The sequence below is a fragment of the Acomys russatus genome, chromosome 16 (assembly GCF_903995435.1).
Source record: "Acomys russatus chromosome 16, mAcoRus1.1, whole genome shotgun sequence".
NCBI lineage: Eukaryota > Metazoa > Chordata > Mammalia > Rodentia > Muridae > Acomys > Acomys russatus.
The window spans coordinates 39,400,737-39,416,459 of record NC_067152.1 but is presented as its reverse complement, the minus strand read 5'-3'; the positions used below and the strand labels follow the sequence as shown (position 1 = coordinate 39,416,459).

The following is a 15,723-nucleotide window of genomic DNA, read 5'->3' as shown; positions in this document are numbered from 1 at the left end:
GTTCTGCAAGAGCTGGGATCCAAAGAAAATTTGTTGGCTGTATTTTCTAAGTCTCTAGGTTCTACCCCGCTGAGCTCTGGATTTTTTTTTTTTTGGAGAAACTAGCGCTTTATTTCTAGAACTTTCCACAAATATGGATTCCTTCCCTGTTCTATTGTTGATCTCTGCAGGCTGCGAGTTTGACCTGGGGGCCTAATTTAGATTTTTAATTTTTCCTTCAAAAGCATTTGAATCGATGGATAGTGCTTGTGGGTGAGCGTACCTATGCCATAGCACACGTGTAGAGGTCAGAGGTCAGCTTGCAGGAGTTGGTTCTGTCCTTCCACCCACGTGTAACCCGAGGATCAGACTGGTGTTCTTAGGCTTGGAGCAAAGCTTCTTCCTCACCGAGCAATTCTGCAAGCCCAGATTTTGTTTTTTTCAAGCATGAGAACTTACTTCATGGCGGTGCTGTATGTTCCAACTGCATGGCAGCATAAGGCATGCACTGTGGCTTTCTCTTTGAGTAGCTCAGAGCTTGTGTGCTTGTGTTGTCCCTGTAGTCCTGTGATCCGGGACCTCACTGATGTCATTTAAGTCACCGCCTTTCAGACCAGGGCCCGCCCTTCAGGAGACTCCCAAGCTGTATGTAGGTGCGTGGCAAGCAGTAGTGGACTCCATTTCTGGGTCCCCAGCTTGCATATTTCCCTCTACATAACACTGCCTTGTTTGAGAATGTTCTGGAAGCCAGCTCTGCTTTCCAGCCTTCCTGAGGCAGATGCCCTCTGCCTTGCCTTATTCTCGTGTCTCCCAGCATCAAGACCTCCTGGAAAAGTTGAGAGTTAGGGTCTCCTAAGTCCCTTTGAGGTATGCCTCCAGTGACTCACGGACCTCTCCTAAAGCCCCATTGTTCAAAGGATCTGTTATCAGCCAATAGTGCCATGTATGAGACCCAGCCTTAAACTTACATACCCTTGAGGGTTACTCCCAAACTGTAGCCACTTGGTAGGACTCTGAGCTTCCTGCCTACGGATCCCATTTGACAAGCTTCTTCCCGCATTATTCCCAGCCTCATCTCAAGGTCCACGGTTAAGGAAAGGGCAAGGCTCTTAGGGTTGACGTTATACCAACTTCTCCCTTTTCTGTCTTTGGACTCGGCCTGGCTCTCATGGCTCCCAAATGCTAGTGATGTCTGAGGGCTCATGGATACGGTGGTGGTTATCTTGGTCCCCAGCCTTCCTCCTCCTGCCCTGCCCTACACGTACAACCCTGATGGAGGGAGCCTGTTCAGCATTTCCTAACTCCTGACCCACGCGGCCAGGAAAGCAATCTATGGCAAGATGAGAGGGTGGTGAGGCACAGAAGGAAGAGAGCCACTTAGAAAGAAGATGGATGATTATTATTGTTGTTGTTGTATTTTTTTTTCTTTTTGATTTCATGCACAGACTTCCAGTGCAACTGTCAATAGCGTGAGAGGAGGAAGTGATTTATGTCACCTCTCCTCCACAGGGCTGGGATGTAGTAGTGTTTGCCTTGGGGGAAGTGCTCCTTGCTTTCTCTTGCCGTAAGGAGTGCCCAGGTTGGGGTGGTCCCTAGTTGAGTGTCATGAGACCTTCCTCTGGAGTCTCCCGAACAGTCCCCACCCTTTTCTTGCCTCTATCCACCCGCCTCCACTCCCATCTTGCCTCTACTGGTACCTAAGTATGAATGGGTAGCCAGCTACCAGCTTGTATTCCTGGCCCCTCCCCTTTCATCCTCTTGCCCTGCTCTGCAGGCCTGGGCCCACAGTGAAAATTAGCTGGACCAGTCAGTCTTGGGAATATGATCCGCACTGATGAGGAGGACTCTCATTGTCCATGTAAAGAGAAGGTGAGAATAAGGGGAAGATGAGAAAAGGCCCAAAAGGCCCAGAGATGGGATGTGGCCCAGTTGAAGCGCACTTATGTAGCATGTACAAGGCCCTGGGTTCAATCCCCACTGCCTCCCTGAAATGAAGCGAACACCTAGACATTCAGGTTACTTGGCCCCGTGTATGTTGAGTCACGCCACCGTTGTAGTTTCTCTGTAGGGACTGGTAGATGTCTAATAGCCGCTCCCTTTACTGTTATAGGCTCAGACAGATGCTTAGAAGATGCTCTTTTAGCATGATTGGGTCGTGTTGATGCTCTTTTTGTATGCTCCCTTCCACCAAGCCCTCAACCCTGGGTAAGAAAGAAAGGTTAGGGGGAGAGGGGGTCCAAACCCCTTTACTTCTCCCTGCTGTTTAGGATCGCTGGGTTCTTTTGGGGGCAATACCAATTTCCATCAACAAGAAATGCAGCAAGCAGTGTCCTCCGAGCTGCTGCATTGAAACGTCATTTCTCTCAGTCCATCATACTGTCTGTCTCCGCTCTCTCCGAACTGCTACATGCCACTCTGCCACCGCACGCCGCCTCTTCACACTCCACCACCACACACCGCCTCTTCTCTTTTTGGGCTCCCTATCTATCTTCCTCAGAGTCCTAGACCACGCCCCTCTCCATGCTGCACAAGACGGGCTGTTATTAGCTGGCAAAGGTCAAACTCCGCAGGAGGCAGTTATCAGCTGTGGACAAACTAAAGCCCAAACTAAAATCCCACACTTGGGATTGAAACAAAAACATATTTACATAACATAACTTAAGTTTACAAAGAGACCAAAACTTCCATTACAGGGTCAAGTGGCACCTGTCTGTCCACCGGCATCTGGTGGGAGCCTGTTCTACACCATGTCAAGTGCAGGGCAAGTTGAGGGCTGAGAAAACACTTCTGTTTGTCGAGAAGTTGTGATCCATGGGAGGGGTGTGCCGACCAGTCTGGTGGGCTAAACCCATCTGCCTCCTGACCTTGTGACTGTAGCAGTGCACTGGAGCCAGCCACGCCCACAGGTCACAGCCACAGCACTGTGCCACAGCAGCATAATTTGGTGGCTCACAAAGCTGCAGCCATTTGTTCTTGGGACTTTAAGAAGAGTTTGCTGGCTCCCGAGGTGGTGCTGGGGAGCTGGGTATTCTGAGGCTAAAAAGGAAAAGACCACAGCTCTGTTCCATTGGGCCCACCTGTGGTAGGTTCTAGAATGCCCCCTGGAATGTCTGGGTTCCTGGGAGATGCCTGGTTTTGTGTGAACCCTGCAGACGAGGCCTGGTGCTTCTTTCTTCCTTTGTGGAGGGCCCTGGGAGCCTTTCAGAGGCTGGCATTGTACTGTAGTGTGGTGACCTACGTACACTCTTTCACTATTTCTTATGTCACACAAGTCACAGTGTTTCAGCGCTAGAGAGATGGTCCAGTAGTTAAGGCTCTCACAGAGGCCCCGAGTTTGGTTCCCAGCACCCACACGGGTGGCTGTCACAACTGACTGTGACTCCAGCCCCAGAGGATCTGACTCTTCCTTCTGGATTCCATGGGCACGCCCACTCACGTGCACACACCCAGGGGAGCGTGCGTGGAGGTCAGAGGGCAACTTGCACGTGGTTCTTTCCTTCTACCATCTGGGTCCCAGGAATCAAACTTAAGTTTTCAGGGTTGGCAGCAAGCACCATTACCCACTGAGCCATCTTGCTTGCCCTCACCCGGAGAGCTTTTATCTTGCCCTACTTGCAGTGCCCTGGGTATACCCTGTACTAACGCATCAGCCGCTCAGGCTGTTGAGAGACAGTTGAGAGCGTGTATTTGAGTCAAGGGCTTTCAGTCCCCCCGGAGACCACATTCTAATCAGACTTCCTGCAAAATCACCACTAGTTGTGGAGCTAAAGAATATTGAACTGACTCAATACTTAGGGTCAGGGTCATACACGGGGTTTCCAGACATGGCGCACACAGGGGCCGTGGGTGGGAGAAGCCAGGGAGAAGCTCTTTCTCTACTGCAGCCCTGTCTGCTGAAGGGCTTGCTGGATGATTGACTCCCAACGCTTGGCCCATCTAGCCTGGCAAAGCAGGCAGTTGTCATAGTCCTGGTCCATTTCCAGCCGATCAGGCAATACTGGCCAGCTGCCAGCTCGGAACACAGGCTCCTCTTTGTTAGTTGGCTCTTGCAAAAGAAAAGAACAGGAGGCGGGAGCTTGGAAGACTGGTGCTCGGATTGAAATCCCCACTTGATGCCGGGGTGCTTGTTGGACTATGTATCTTGTGTGAAACGTCACAGGACTGGTGGGGACTTTTGGAGTCAGCCCTGGCCCCAGACAGATGGTGGGAGCAGAGATTGCTCCGCAAGACTTTTGAGAACCGGATTTGATGTTTTTAAAAAAAACCTAATTGAATGTTTAGCTGGGTCGGTGTAAACTTATCTCATCCCAGTAGCTTCTGCATTTGAATAATCAAGGGTCGCTGGCATCACTTTTCTTACGCATTTTGGTACCAAGCCTGTTCAAGCAGCGTTATGTTAAATGTCAATTCTCTTGAAAGATGTTCTTAAGTGACTGCACAGGATCCGAGTCAGGATCAGCTTGCTTCTGTCCTTTACACTCTGCATGTCAGGGCCAAATCTCTACCCGTGCTTAAGACAAGTGCTTTGTGGAAAGGCTGTTGCTGATCCACAGAGGATCACTTTTTAGCTTTCAGTCGCACACAGGATGGAGATGGCCTGGTAATGTATGCCTTGTAAGGGGCTGGCACCATTTACCAGGCAGTCAAATATGTGTTCAGTTTGCAGAATAGCCATTGGCTTTGTTCCTTGGAGTCTGGAAGCAGCTGAGACAAAGTTGTCTTCAGCCCAATATGCCCCTCATTTATTAGTGTCTACTGTGTTCTGGGCATTGTGGCTGAGTAAGCAAAGAAGTGATGTACGGTAGCTACTCCTGCAAGGGGCCGAGGGTCTGTTGGGACAGAAATCACTGGAGTGAAACATGGGACATATTAGTATGTGGTAGCTAATGAGACGATAGGCAGAGAGGTCCTGGGTTCCCAGAGACAGGAGGTCCCTTGTAGTTGGGGAGCTAGAGAGAGCTTCATGGGTAAAGGGCAGATGGGAAGCTAGTTTAGGCTTTGGCAGGTGGGTTGATACAGGGGGAGGCAAGGCCATGGATTACAGACAGCGTGGACAGGGCAGAGGTGCCACAAATGGAAAATATGGGGGTGGAAGGATTGGGGACATGGTCCGGTGGGGACATGGTCCAGTGGGGACAAAGCTTGTTGGGCTGGAAGTTTGATGCCCTGCCCGTATGTAAAAGGCTGGGCGGGGTGTGCATGCCCGTGATCCCCGTGCTGGGGAGCAGAGCTTCAGATGCTAGTGAGAGACACACAGAATGGAGGAGCCTGGAAAGATGGCTTACCTAGCCGTCACAAGTGCCTGCTGCTCTTTCAGAGAACAGGAGTTCGGGTCCCCCAACTCACATGGCAACTCACAAGCACCTGTAACGTCAGCTCCAGGGGATCTGGTGCCCTTTTCTGTCCTTCATTGCAACTGCACTCACCGGCGTGCACGCGCGCGCGCGCACGCGCGCGCACACACACACAGATGCGCAAGCATACACATAAATTATAATACACCTGATTAAAAAACCCCAAATGGATGGCTCCTGAGGAAAACAACCAAGTTTGACATCTGATCTTCACATGCATGTGCATACATGTGCCCACATACCCATGCCTACATGCATATAAGCATGCCCATGTATACATACAGAAAAAGCTAGAGAGAGAGGAGGGAGGGGGAGGGAGATAAAGATAGAGATAAAAGAGAGAGAGAGAGAGAGAGAGAGAGAGAGAGAGAGAGAGAGAGAGAGAAGGAGGGGGAGGAGGAAGAGGAGGAGGAGGAGGAGAAGGATGAGAATATACAGGATGGTGATGGGTTGTGGGTTTGTCTGGGACATGACCATGGAATAGCTAGCTGGGGCCCAGACACATACAACCTCAGGTGCTGTGGAAAAGCATTGGTTCTTTAGGTAAATGGGGAAGTTCCTAGAGGCTTGCAGATGGGCAGAAGAGCAGAGCTGTGTTTTGGAGAGCAAGCAAAGAAAGTGCAAAGCAGAGGGGAGGGCTACAGAAAGATAAAAGCTAGAGCTTGAATGGCCAGAGGCTGAGAAGTCAGGAGTGAGATCTAAGGCTGTTCCTGCTTTCAGCTCAGAGGGCTGATTGGCAGGTGTCTGCAGGTGAAGGTGGCCAAAGAGATCCTGTTTCTGATGCTACCTTTCCAGGGCCTGACATCACCACCTGGGTCATTGGGAGGAGGGGGAACCCACAAATGGGGGAGGGTCTCCTTTCCAGCCTTTCTCTTTGAATGAGTTCCTACTTTGGAATCTGCATGTGTTGGCGTGGTCTCCATGGCAACCAGACACCTACAGGTTGCAGTGCTGATAGTGATGTCTCCCACTGCTCTACTGTTGGTGATCGGTGTCTGTTAGGGTTAGATTTGACCCGGAACTGAGGCTTGAAAAGCCGTGGCCTGAAGGAGAAAGCTTCCTTTTCTGCAGAATTGTGGAGACCAAGCCTGGGGAAAGTAAGTCTGCGGGATCAGGAGGAGTCAGGGTCTAAGTCTTCACTGCATGGCCCCTACAAGGTACCCTTTTCCTTTCTGCTCTAAAGTAGCTGCTAGAGCTCTGGGCATCACATTTGTCTCCCAGGCAGTGGGATGGGGAAGTGGGCATTCTTTGTAAGCCCAGAATAATAGCTCTCAGCATTTCATTGGCCAGGACTTGCTCATGTGATCAAATACAACTGCAAAGACAGGAGACACGGTCCTTCAGCAAATCAGCCACGTGTCTGCCTAAATATTGCGATTCTGTGACTTCAGGGTAGCAAAGAACAGAAAGTGAGCATGCTCAGTCACAGGGCCTAGTACAGAGGGAACGAACGTCAAGCCCTAGCGCTCTTACTGGCTAAATTCTCTCTGTGCATTTTATGCCCTAGTTAGGTTTCTATTGCTGTGATAAAATGCCATGACCCAAAGCAACTTGGAGAGGAAAGGGTTTATTTCATCTTCTGCTTCCAGGTAGCAGTCCACCACTGAGGGAAGTCAGAGCAGGAACTCAAGCAGGGCAGGGCCTGATGCCGAGGCCGTGGGGGAATGCTGCTCACTGCATTGCTCCTCATGGCTTGCTCAGCCTGCCTTCTTATACTACCTAGGACCTCTTACCAGGGGTGGCACCACTCACAGGGTGCTGAGTCCTTCTACAGCAATCTTCAATCAAGAAATGCCCAACAGGCTTGCCCCGGGCCAGTCTGGGAAGGGCATTGTCTCAACAGAGGTCTCTTCTTCTCACATGACTGCAGCTTGTTTTCAGTTGATGTAAAACTATCCAGCATATTTTACATGTTGATTTCTTTACAAGTCTTATTATTCTTTCATTAATGAGTTTCTTTCTAAATGATTGATTATAATGTGGGAAATTGATAAGAAACTCAAGTGCTACCCAGGGTGCATGATGAAACAGATCCTTTGGTCTGTGCATCAGCCAGGGTGGAACAAGTAATAGAAAGCCTAAATCAGGCCTGTATAGGGGTTTGGCTCATGCACTCCAACGTATGTGTGTGTGTGTGTTTGTGTCTGTGTGTGTGTGTGCGTGCATGCGCGCGTGCGCATGCAGGGCAGAGGGCAATGTAAACTGTCATTCCTTTAGTGGCATCCCTGTTGGACTCACCCAGTAGAAGGCTAGGCTGGCCGGTGAGCCCATTGGGTCCACCTGTCTATGCCTCCTGGTGCTGATTACATGTGTACACTATCATGCCCAGCGTATTTGTAGCCTCACATTTGTAAGATAAGCCCTTTATTGACTGAGCCATCTTCCAAGCCCTTCAGGCATTGCAGTTCTGCAGGCATAGATCTTACCTCAGACACTGGAGCGTGTGGGTCAGTTGGGACACGCTGATACCTGGCTGGCTTTTTCCTGTGAGGCTCCATTCTCAAGTAGTGCAGAGTAGTGTCTTTCTTCTGTGACCTTGTCACTGATTTTTATGGTGGCCTGGCTTTGGACTTACTTATTCCTGAAGACTGATCCCCATGGTGAGGGGATTGTGGTGTAGTAGACCTGGTCTGACCTGGCCTGAGCTGCTTTCTCTTGGCCTCCCTCAACCCCTGATTAGAGTAAAATACAAAGACAAACCCTGACTGAATGAGAGGACAAGTGGTCCGTCCCATCAGAGAAGAAGAGTGTTGGTGCTTGAAGCAGGTGTGGTGCTGATGGATGCTGACCCAGCTGGATCACCCACATGCACTGCAACCCAGAGGATGCACTTGTGAAGATACCCTGCACATGTGCCTAATAGGCTTTCACAAACAGCCAAGATCCCCATGTTCTTAGATCGTAGTTAGAAACCACTGAAATATATAACGGTTTGAATCAAGGACAACTTAGTATTTATGATGATGTCCAGGGTGGCTGGGCACCATCTAAGGGCGGGAGTCTGTGAAACCATAGAGACTTAGATGGCTAGTGCTAATGGTGAGTGACATTTCTGCTGGCCTGGCCTCACTCTGAGGCTTCGGCCATCAGTAGCTCCTGTAGACCATGAGTGGACAAGGGTGTCACTTGCAGGTCTGTGTCTCTGGTGCTGTTGCTTACTCTCCTCTCTATGCCCAATCTTGGCTCAAGACTACCACTCAGGGTTTCTTACCAAAGTGCAGGAAAGTGCCAAGAGGCTGGGCATGAATCTGCAGGGCCTTTGGAAACTCAGACTATGGAATGTGGAGCCACTTAATTCACCTTTTCTTGGCCAAAGTTAGTCATAAGGCCCACTTACATCCAAGGTTTGGAAAATTGACTCAGGTTCTTAGAGAGAGGGAGGCCGTGAAACCAAGGACTTAGACGGTTACCACTAATGAAATTGAGAGTCTAGAATCAGCTAAGAAGGCAGTCTCAAGGGAGAATTGTCTATGTTGGGTTGGCCCATGGCATGCCTGTGGTTGAGTGTCTTAATTAGGTGAGTTGATGTAGGAAGACCCAGCCCGCTCTAGGTGGAACCATTTCTTAGGCAGGGGGTCCTGAACTGTGTGGAAGTGGATGAGTCAAGCTGAGCGCAAGCAAGCAAGGGAGCAAGCAATCAAGTGGGAACTCATGCATGCGTTCATTTCTCTTTACTCGTGACTGCTGATAAGATGTGACGTTTTAAGATAAAGAAATAGTCAGAAGTCAGAAGAGGGCATTGGCTTCCCTGAAGCTGGAGTTACAGATGGTTGTGAGCCAGAGTGGAGGTGTTGGGAACAGAACATGGCTTCTCTGCAAGAGCAACAAGTGCTCTCCAGCTCCGAGCCGTCTCTCCAGCCTGTGACTAGGGTTTTTAATTTTCCGCCTTGACTTCTCTACATTCATAGCTATATCTTAGAATTGTGAGATGAAATTAACACCATCCTTCCCAAGTTGCTTTTTTGTCAGGCTGTTTACCAACGGTTACGACCCTAGGACAGAGGCCCTACAGTCTCCCTTTGCTGGGCCCCACACCTGGCCTCCTGTCTCACTTTCCGTAGCTTTCCTCCAAGCTCATCCTGTGCACCGGCTCCCACCCAGTAGAACAAGGGCACCTTTCTCAGCGCCCTTCTGTCTTCTTCTCGGAACATCTAGGGAGGAAGAGCTCTTGAGCCCCAGGCCAGCTCAGCCTGACCACTGTCTGTAGGCTGCAGAGGAGCTAAACCTTAAGGACCTGGGCCAGTTGTGGGTGTTCATATCTACTGAGGGGAAGTGCTTGGGTTGCATTCTTGGTCCTGGGGTTGTATTGTCCCAGAAGCAAAGAATTCTGGAAAAGGCAGCATCTCTGGCCAGCAGGGATGTAATTTCCTCAAAATCTGCACGTGAGCAGGGTGCACAGTCCCCAGAGAACAGGGCCATCTTGGCTGTGAGATTGGAAGAAGCAGCAGAGAGATACTATTTTTTTTTTTTTTTTGTAAAAATTCTACATGTTAACATTAATTTTCTTAACTTGAACACACATTAGTTTCTTAACTTGTCTGTCTGTCCATCCACCACTCTATCTATACAGATTCTTTTAAAAGTTATTTCTTTTGATTATTTCAGTCTGTATGATGTTTTTCAGGGCTGATCATTTGGTATTAGGCGACCAACTGGTGCGCTCTTCCCCGGGGAAGACTGTTTCTCCAGCTCTTAGCATCCCTTGCTTGCCTGTAGTTCTCTGTGTAGGGTTACCGCCTTGTGAGCCTTCCCCCCACCCACATGAGCATGTCTGTTGGCATTCTTGATCATCTCATGATGGCGAGACTAGCTCTGACATTCCTAGAAGACACAGTCTCTTCCCTGATCCTCTGGCTCTCACAGTCTTATAGTCTCCTCTTTCACAATGTTCTCTAAGCCTTAGGAGTAGGAGTTGTTATAGAGTTTTTGACAGTGTATGCAGGCTGGATCTGATGATCCCCTGCCTCAGCCTCTTAAGCGCTGGGATTACAGGTGTGCACCACTGTGGTTGACTTGAGATTTTTCTTTTTCGGGGGGGGGGGGGGGAGCGGGGTGAGGAGAGAACAAGGTCTCAACAGTCCAAGGCTGACTTTGAACCCATGGCGGTCTTTCTAGATCTGCTTCCCAGGTGCTGGGCTTGTAGGCATGGACCACCATGCTCAGTTTTTATTAATTTTCCCCTTTAATCAAGAAGTTCTCTTTCTAAATTAGGACTCAGCCTTCTTTTGTCTTTGTCAGGGAGGCTTTATCTCATTTCCTATGTTTCTCATAGATGGTGTGGCCCCGCGGTAACCAGTGTTGTGGTAGTAGCCCGCCCTGGTTGCTCTGGTTACCTTGGGAACCTGGTGCGATGGAGGATCAAACCTCTGGTTTGTAACTAAGCTATTTACTATCTCTACCAAGCAGTCCTTTATCTTCTAGGCACCTTGAGGTTCCAGAAGACAGAACCTTTTACCTCCTCGCTCATGCCACAAGTGAGGTTAAATCCAGCCCTGACTCTTTAATGTTTCCATGCCCTCCGGAGAAAAGAGAGCACGAAATAGCAGGGAGGTGAGGGTGGTAATGGCTGTCTGCTGCAAGTTACTCTTTGCTATGGGGCTCCCTGGCTTTTTAATCTCAAGTCTGACTTTGGCCCCGGTTGGGGGTAGAGGGGGCGCTTGCTCAGTCTCTTCCTCAGCACCAGGCCAGGCCCCTGCTGCCTGAGGGAGGACGACCCATCACTCACGGGCTGCACATTCACCTGTGCATCTGTGGCCTTTCTTCGTTTTGATTTTCTCTTCTGCTCTGGCACTTCTTTGGTAACCTCTCTCTTTGTCTGAGGCGCTGCCCTTCTTGTGAAGAGATCACCTGTGACAGCACTCTCCCTGCCTCCCAGCTAAGTGAATTAGCTCTCTGGGAGGGGGGCAGGAGGACAAAAGCAGATCCCTGCTAAGTTGCGTAAATAGGATGAAAACAGATTAGTGTGCACTTCAGATGAGGAAGGGACTCAGATGTTACTGAGGCAGACACTTTAAATAGGTTCTGAGCTAGAATCTGCCCAGATTTCTGTGGGGTGCAAGTGTCCCCACAAGGAACACTGGTACCTCGGGGCTCCTGCTCCTGTGCCCCTGTGTTGTCAGGCAGCATTATTTTATTGCTTTATATTTTTCAAAGCACTTTCTCATCCATTACTGCCCATTCTTGCAGCAATAGCACAGCTATAGGCTTTGTTTATTATTTGCAGCTGGTACATGAAGCCTGGACTGGACCCTGTGCTGGGCTCTTTCATCAGCTCTATTCATGGGATGCTCAGGGTAGTATGGGAAGAAAGCCTCAGCTGGTCCTCCTGGCCTTTGAAGTATGCTTCTTAAGTGACAGTACTGCACATCCTTTTATTGGACAGCTCATCATCAGCAACTCCAGGGATTGAACCCAGGGCCTTGTACATGCTATGCCAGGCCAGTATTCTACCACTGACTTGTGTCCTCAGCCCTTAGTCTATTCATTTCTTACTGTGAGGCAGGTCTCACTTAAGTTACTTACTTGGCATAGAACTCAGTCCTTAGTCCCAGACTGGCCCTGAACTTGATCCTCATGACTCAGCCTCTGAGTACTGGGATGACAGGCATGCTCCACCATACCTGTCTGTGCAGTTCTGGGGCTCGAGAGCCCAGGGCCTCATGAATGCCAGGTAAGCACTCTGTCAACTGGTGTCTTCAGTTCTTGTTTTTGTTTTTGTTTTTTTGAGATGCAGAGTCTTGTATGGGTTAGGTTGGCTTCAAACCCACTCTCTGGACTTGGGCTGGTGTTGAACTCCCAGCCCCGCTGCCTCTGCCTCCTGGGTGCTGGGATTGTAGGTGTGAGCCAACATGCCTGGGCCAAAAAAATATTTCTGAAGCAAGTGTTAGCCTTAGGTGTCACGGTTGCTTGTTTGGTTTTGGTGTGTGTGTGTGTGTGTGTGTGTGTATGTGTGTGTGTGTGTGTGTGTGTGTGTGTGCGTGCGCGCACGTGCGTGCATGCGAGCGTGTGTGTCTGATTGCAGCCTCAGCCCTGTTTCTCCAGACTCTTATACATGCCACAGCGTAAATCTACAGTCTCAGAGCAGGCACTGGGAAGCCATCTCCACCAAGGCTTTAAGGGAGCTGTCATGGCGCGTCTCCCAGGGAAGGAAGAAAGTAATTGAATGCAGACTCATTACATCGCTGAAGCTCTTTGAACAACTTCCCGTGATTTAATTTTGATGAATATCTCAGGATGTAGCCAGGCCAGGAAATGTCTCAAATTGTTGGCCGGGGCCGAGTGCAGTCCAGGGTGGAGCCTTCTTTCAGCCACACAGATGCTCTGGTGTGGGACAGGGCTCTAGTGACCTAGCTTGGGTGAGCTTACACAGATCTGCCTACTCCTGTTCCTCAGTGCTGGGATTACAGGCATTGCCACTGTGCCCGGCATAAGCGTGCCAGCTTTACTGAGTGACTTGTTGGACGGTTACGTTACTGTCATGGTTTTGAATGACTGCTCCCCTCCCCTTAAATTCAGAGAATAGGTGCTCACATCTAGAATGCTAATAAGAAGCCTGCATAGAGAACACAGCCTCTCTCCCTTACTAAGTCCCCAGGCCTGCCCTCCTCTCAGGAAGGAACCATTTGTGTCCGTTTCTTAAGAAACTTTCCCCTTGTATTTCTAAATGAATTTACGGTTCTTAGATTTGGAAGCTGGGCCCCTTACATTTCTTACAGTTTCTTGCACCTCTGGTTCATTGCTTAGTTGCCTGGCGGGCCTCCCATCTTCCTCTTCTCTTTGTGTGTCAACCCATGGCTGTTTTCCCTCTGGCTGGTGGGAAAGTTCATCAGCATTAACTCCAACAAAGCAGCAAATGTTCCTTTCATGCTTGTCAGAACGTTCTGTTGTTGTCCCCTTAAAATTCTCTTTGGTTTCTTCTTCAGCACCGTCCTTTCCATGGGCTTATCCCACGCATTCTGACCCTCTGATCTGAGTAGTACAGGTTTTCCTTTCACAGATGTTGACTTTTTGAGGCCTCTGGCTTCCGCCAGAGGTCTATCTTCTTCCTGTTGGGTCCCTGTGATCTCCTTTAGCAATGCTGAAGAACAGCTTCCAGCTGGGGAGATGGTGCTAGGACTCAGGGTGGCCAGGACTCCTGGTGCCCAGTGTGTATCAAGTAGCACATGTTGGCCCACTGCATTCTCCTACTTGAGGGAGCTGTGGACTGTTACTCCAGTCTTAAGGATGACAAAAGAAAGGCATTTATCTTCAGCCCTGCCCCAAGCCTGGCAATGCAACTTTCTTTGACCCCAGGCAGGGCTGGGCACCTGCTGTGTCCCTTGGTACCTCTTGGTAGTTTCTTTGCTGATGAGTCCATGATTTATGTCCTTTCCCAGCTTTGTCATATTAAGTGTATGTCGCACACATGTGTACAGATGCATGCGGAGGCCGGACATCAACCTCAGGGGTCTTCCTCTGGTGCCATCCACTTGCTTTTGTGAGACATGGTCTCTCACTGACCCTGGAGCTCATTGATTTGATTACTTTGACCAGCCAGTGAGCCCAAAGGATCGCTGACCCTCAGTGCTGGGATTGCAAGTGTGCACTGCCTCCTTAGTGCTGGGGTCGCAAGTGTGCACTGCCTCCTCAGTGCTGGGGTCACAAGTGTACACTGCCTCTTCAGTGCTGGGATTGCAAGTGTGCATCCCCATGCCTGAATCCGCCTCCTCAGTGATGGGATCGCAAGTGTGCACCGCCTCCTCAGTGCTGGGATCTGGGCACTGAAGTCAGGTCATCATGGTCATGTGGCAAGTGCTTTACCAACTAACCCAACTCTCTATCTCCCAGTTTGGAGTTTAATTTTGAATTTACATTGTGTGTGTGTGAGTGCGCGCGCGTGCGTGCGTGCGTGCGTGCGTGCGTGCGTGCGTGCGTGTGTGTGCGCACACACGCATATGTATGCATATGCATGCGTGTGCTGTGACATGCATGTGGAGGTCAGAAGACGGTTTGGGGGAGTCAGTTCTCTCCTTCCATTATGTAGCCCTTGGAGTGAACTCTGGTGGTAAAGCTTGGCTGCAGATATCTTCACCCACTGAACCATCTTGTTGGCCCTGCATTTTAAACTACTCTTTTCTATTAGAGACTTTTGAAATCAACCATTTAAAAATCTCCTCTCTTTTCCCACTTGCATTCCTGCTGAACCCTTCCACTGGTTTGCCACCTTCCCTCCTAGGCCTTCAGGCCCTCTGCCCCTACCCCCTTCTCAGCTTGGGCCACCAAGCACAGCGGTGGCCTACTATCCTGCCTTTCTGACTGTAGTGTCGTCCACGTCCTGTTCTAGACTTCAGGCTAGCTGGCTGGTGGCCAGCCCTGCCCCTCAGCTGCTGCCCACAGTGACTGCTGGCCCTACCTCACTTCACTCTATAAATGCTCTGCCCTAAGGCTGCTTTTCTCAGTCAAGGGTACCACGGATTTCAGGATGGGTAAACAGGGCTTAAAACTCCCAGTTACTCCACACATAAGTATAGATCTGAAGGTTTTGGTTCATCTTCTTGGCTCGGTCACTGGCTGTTATAGCAGTGGGATGGAGACATGTAGCAATAGGGCAGTAAGTAGTAGCTGGCGTTCCTGGGCCCCCTCTTTTGTTGAGCATTTTACATGGACAAGCTCATGTAATCCTTCTTGTACCAACCGTGGGAAATAATGCCTTTAGGGAGGCAGGCAGAGTACATATTGGGAATGGCATGGCTTTCTTGAAACCTCAAAGCCTGCCCCCCTCCCGTGACATAGCTCCTCCAGCAAGCCCACGCCTCCTCCTAACCCTTCCCAGACAGATGAGCCAAGAGGGTTCCTGTTAGTTTTGTTTGCTAAGCCAGACCCTTCTAGGTGGAGCTTTTCCCATTATGTCAAGCCCTTCTTGAGGCCCTTCCCTGTCACAGTGCCATTTTACTGGTGGGAGCCCCTCACTTCCCCTGGGGATGCTGGGGCAGGAAACACTTTTACTTCTGTTTTAGTTACTTTTCTATTGCTGTGACAAAACACCATGACTAAGGCAAGTTATAAAGCAAAACATTGAATTGGGCTTATGGATTCAGGTGTTAGAGTCCATGATGACAGGGCGAAGGCGTGGGGGCAGGTGAGAGCTGACATCTTGATCTACAGGAAGGAGGCAGAGAGAGGCACACTGGGAATGCCAGAAGTCTTTTGAAACCTCACAGCTCATCCCCAGTGGCACACCTCCTCCAACAAGGCCACACCTCCTAATCTTTCCCAAACAGTCTTACCAACTAGGATTCAAGAATTCAAACATATTAGTCACCTTTGCATAACCATGTCTGTCATACCTGAGAGGTACAATTTAAAGGACTGAAGGGTATATTTTGGCTCTTGGGACTGTAACCAGAACACC

The 15,723-nt window shown here is 49.8% G+C and overlaps 1 protein-coding gene across 1 annotated transcript in view; it reads left to right on the top strand.

Annotated features, from left to right (window-relative positions):
• Slc39a11 (solute carrier family 39 member 11) overlaps positions 1-15,723 on the top strand; it is a 407,103-nt gene that overhangs the window by 86,379 nt on the left and 305,001 nt on the right. The gene's annotated exons all lie outside the window — the stretch shown is intronic.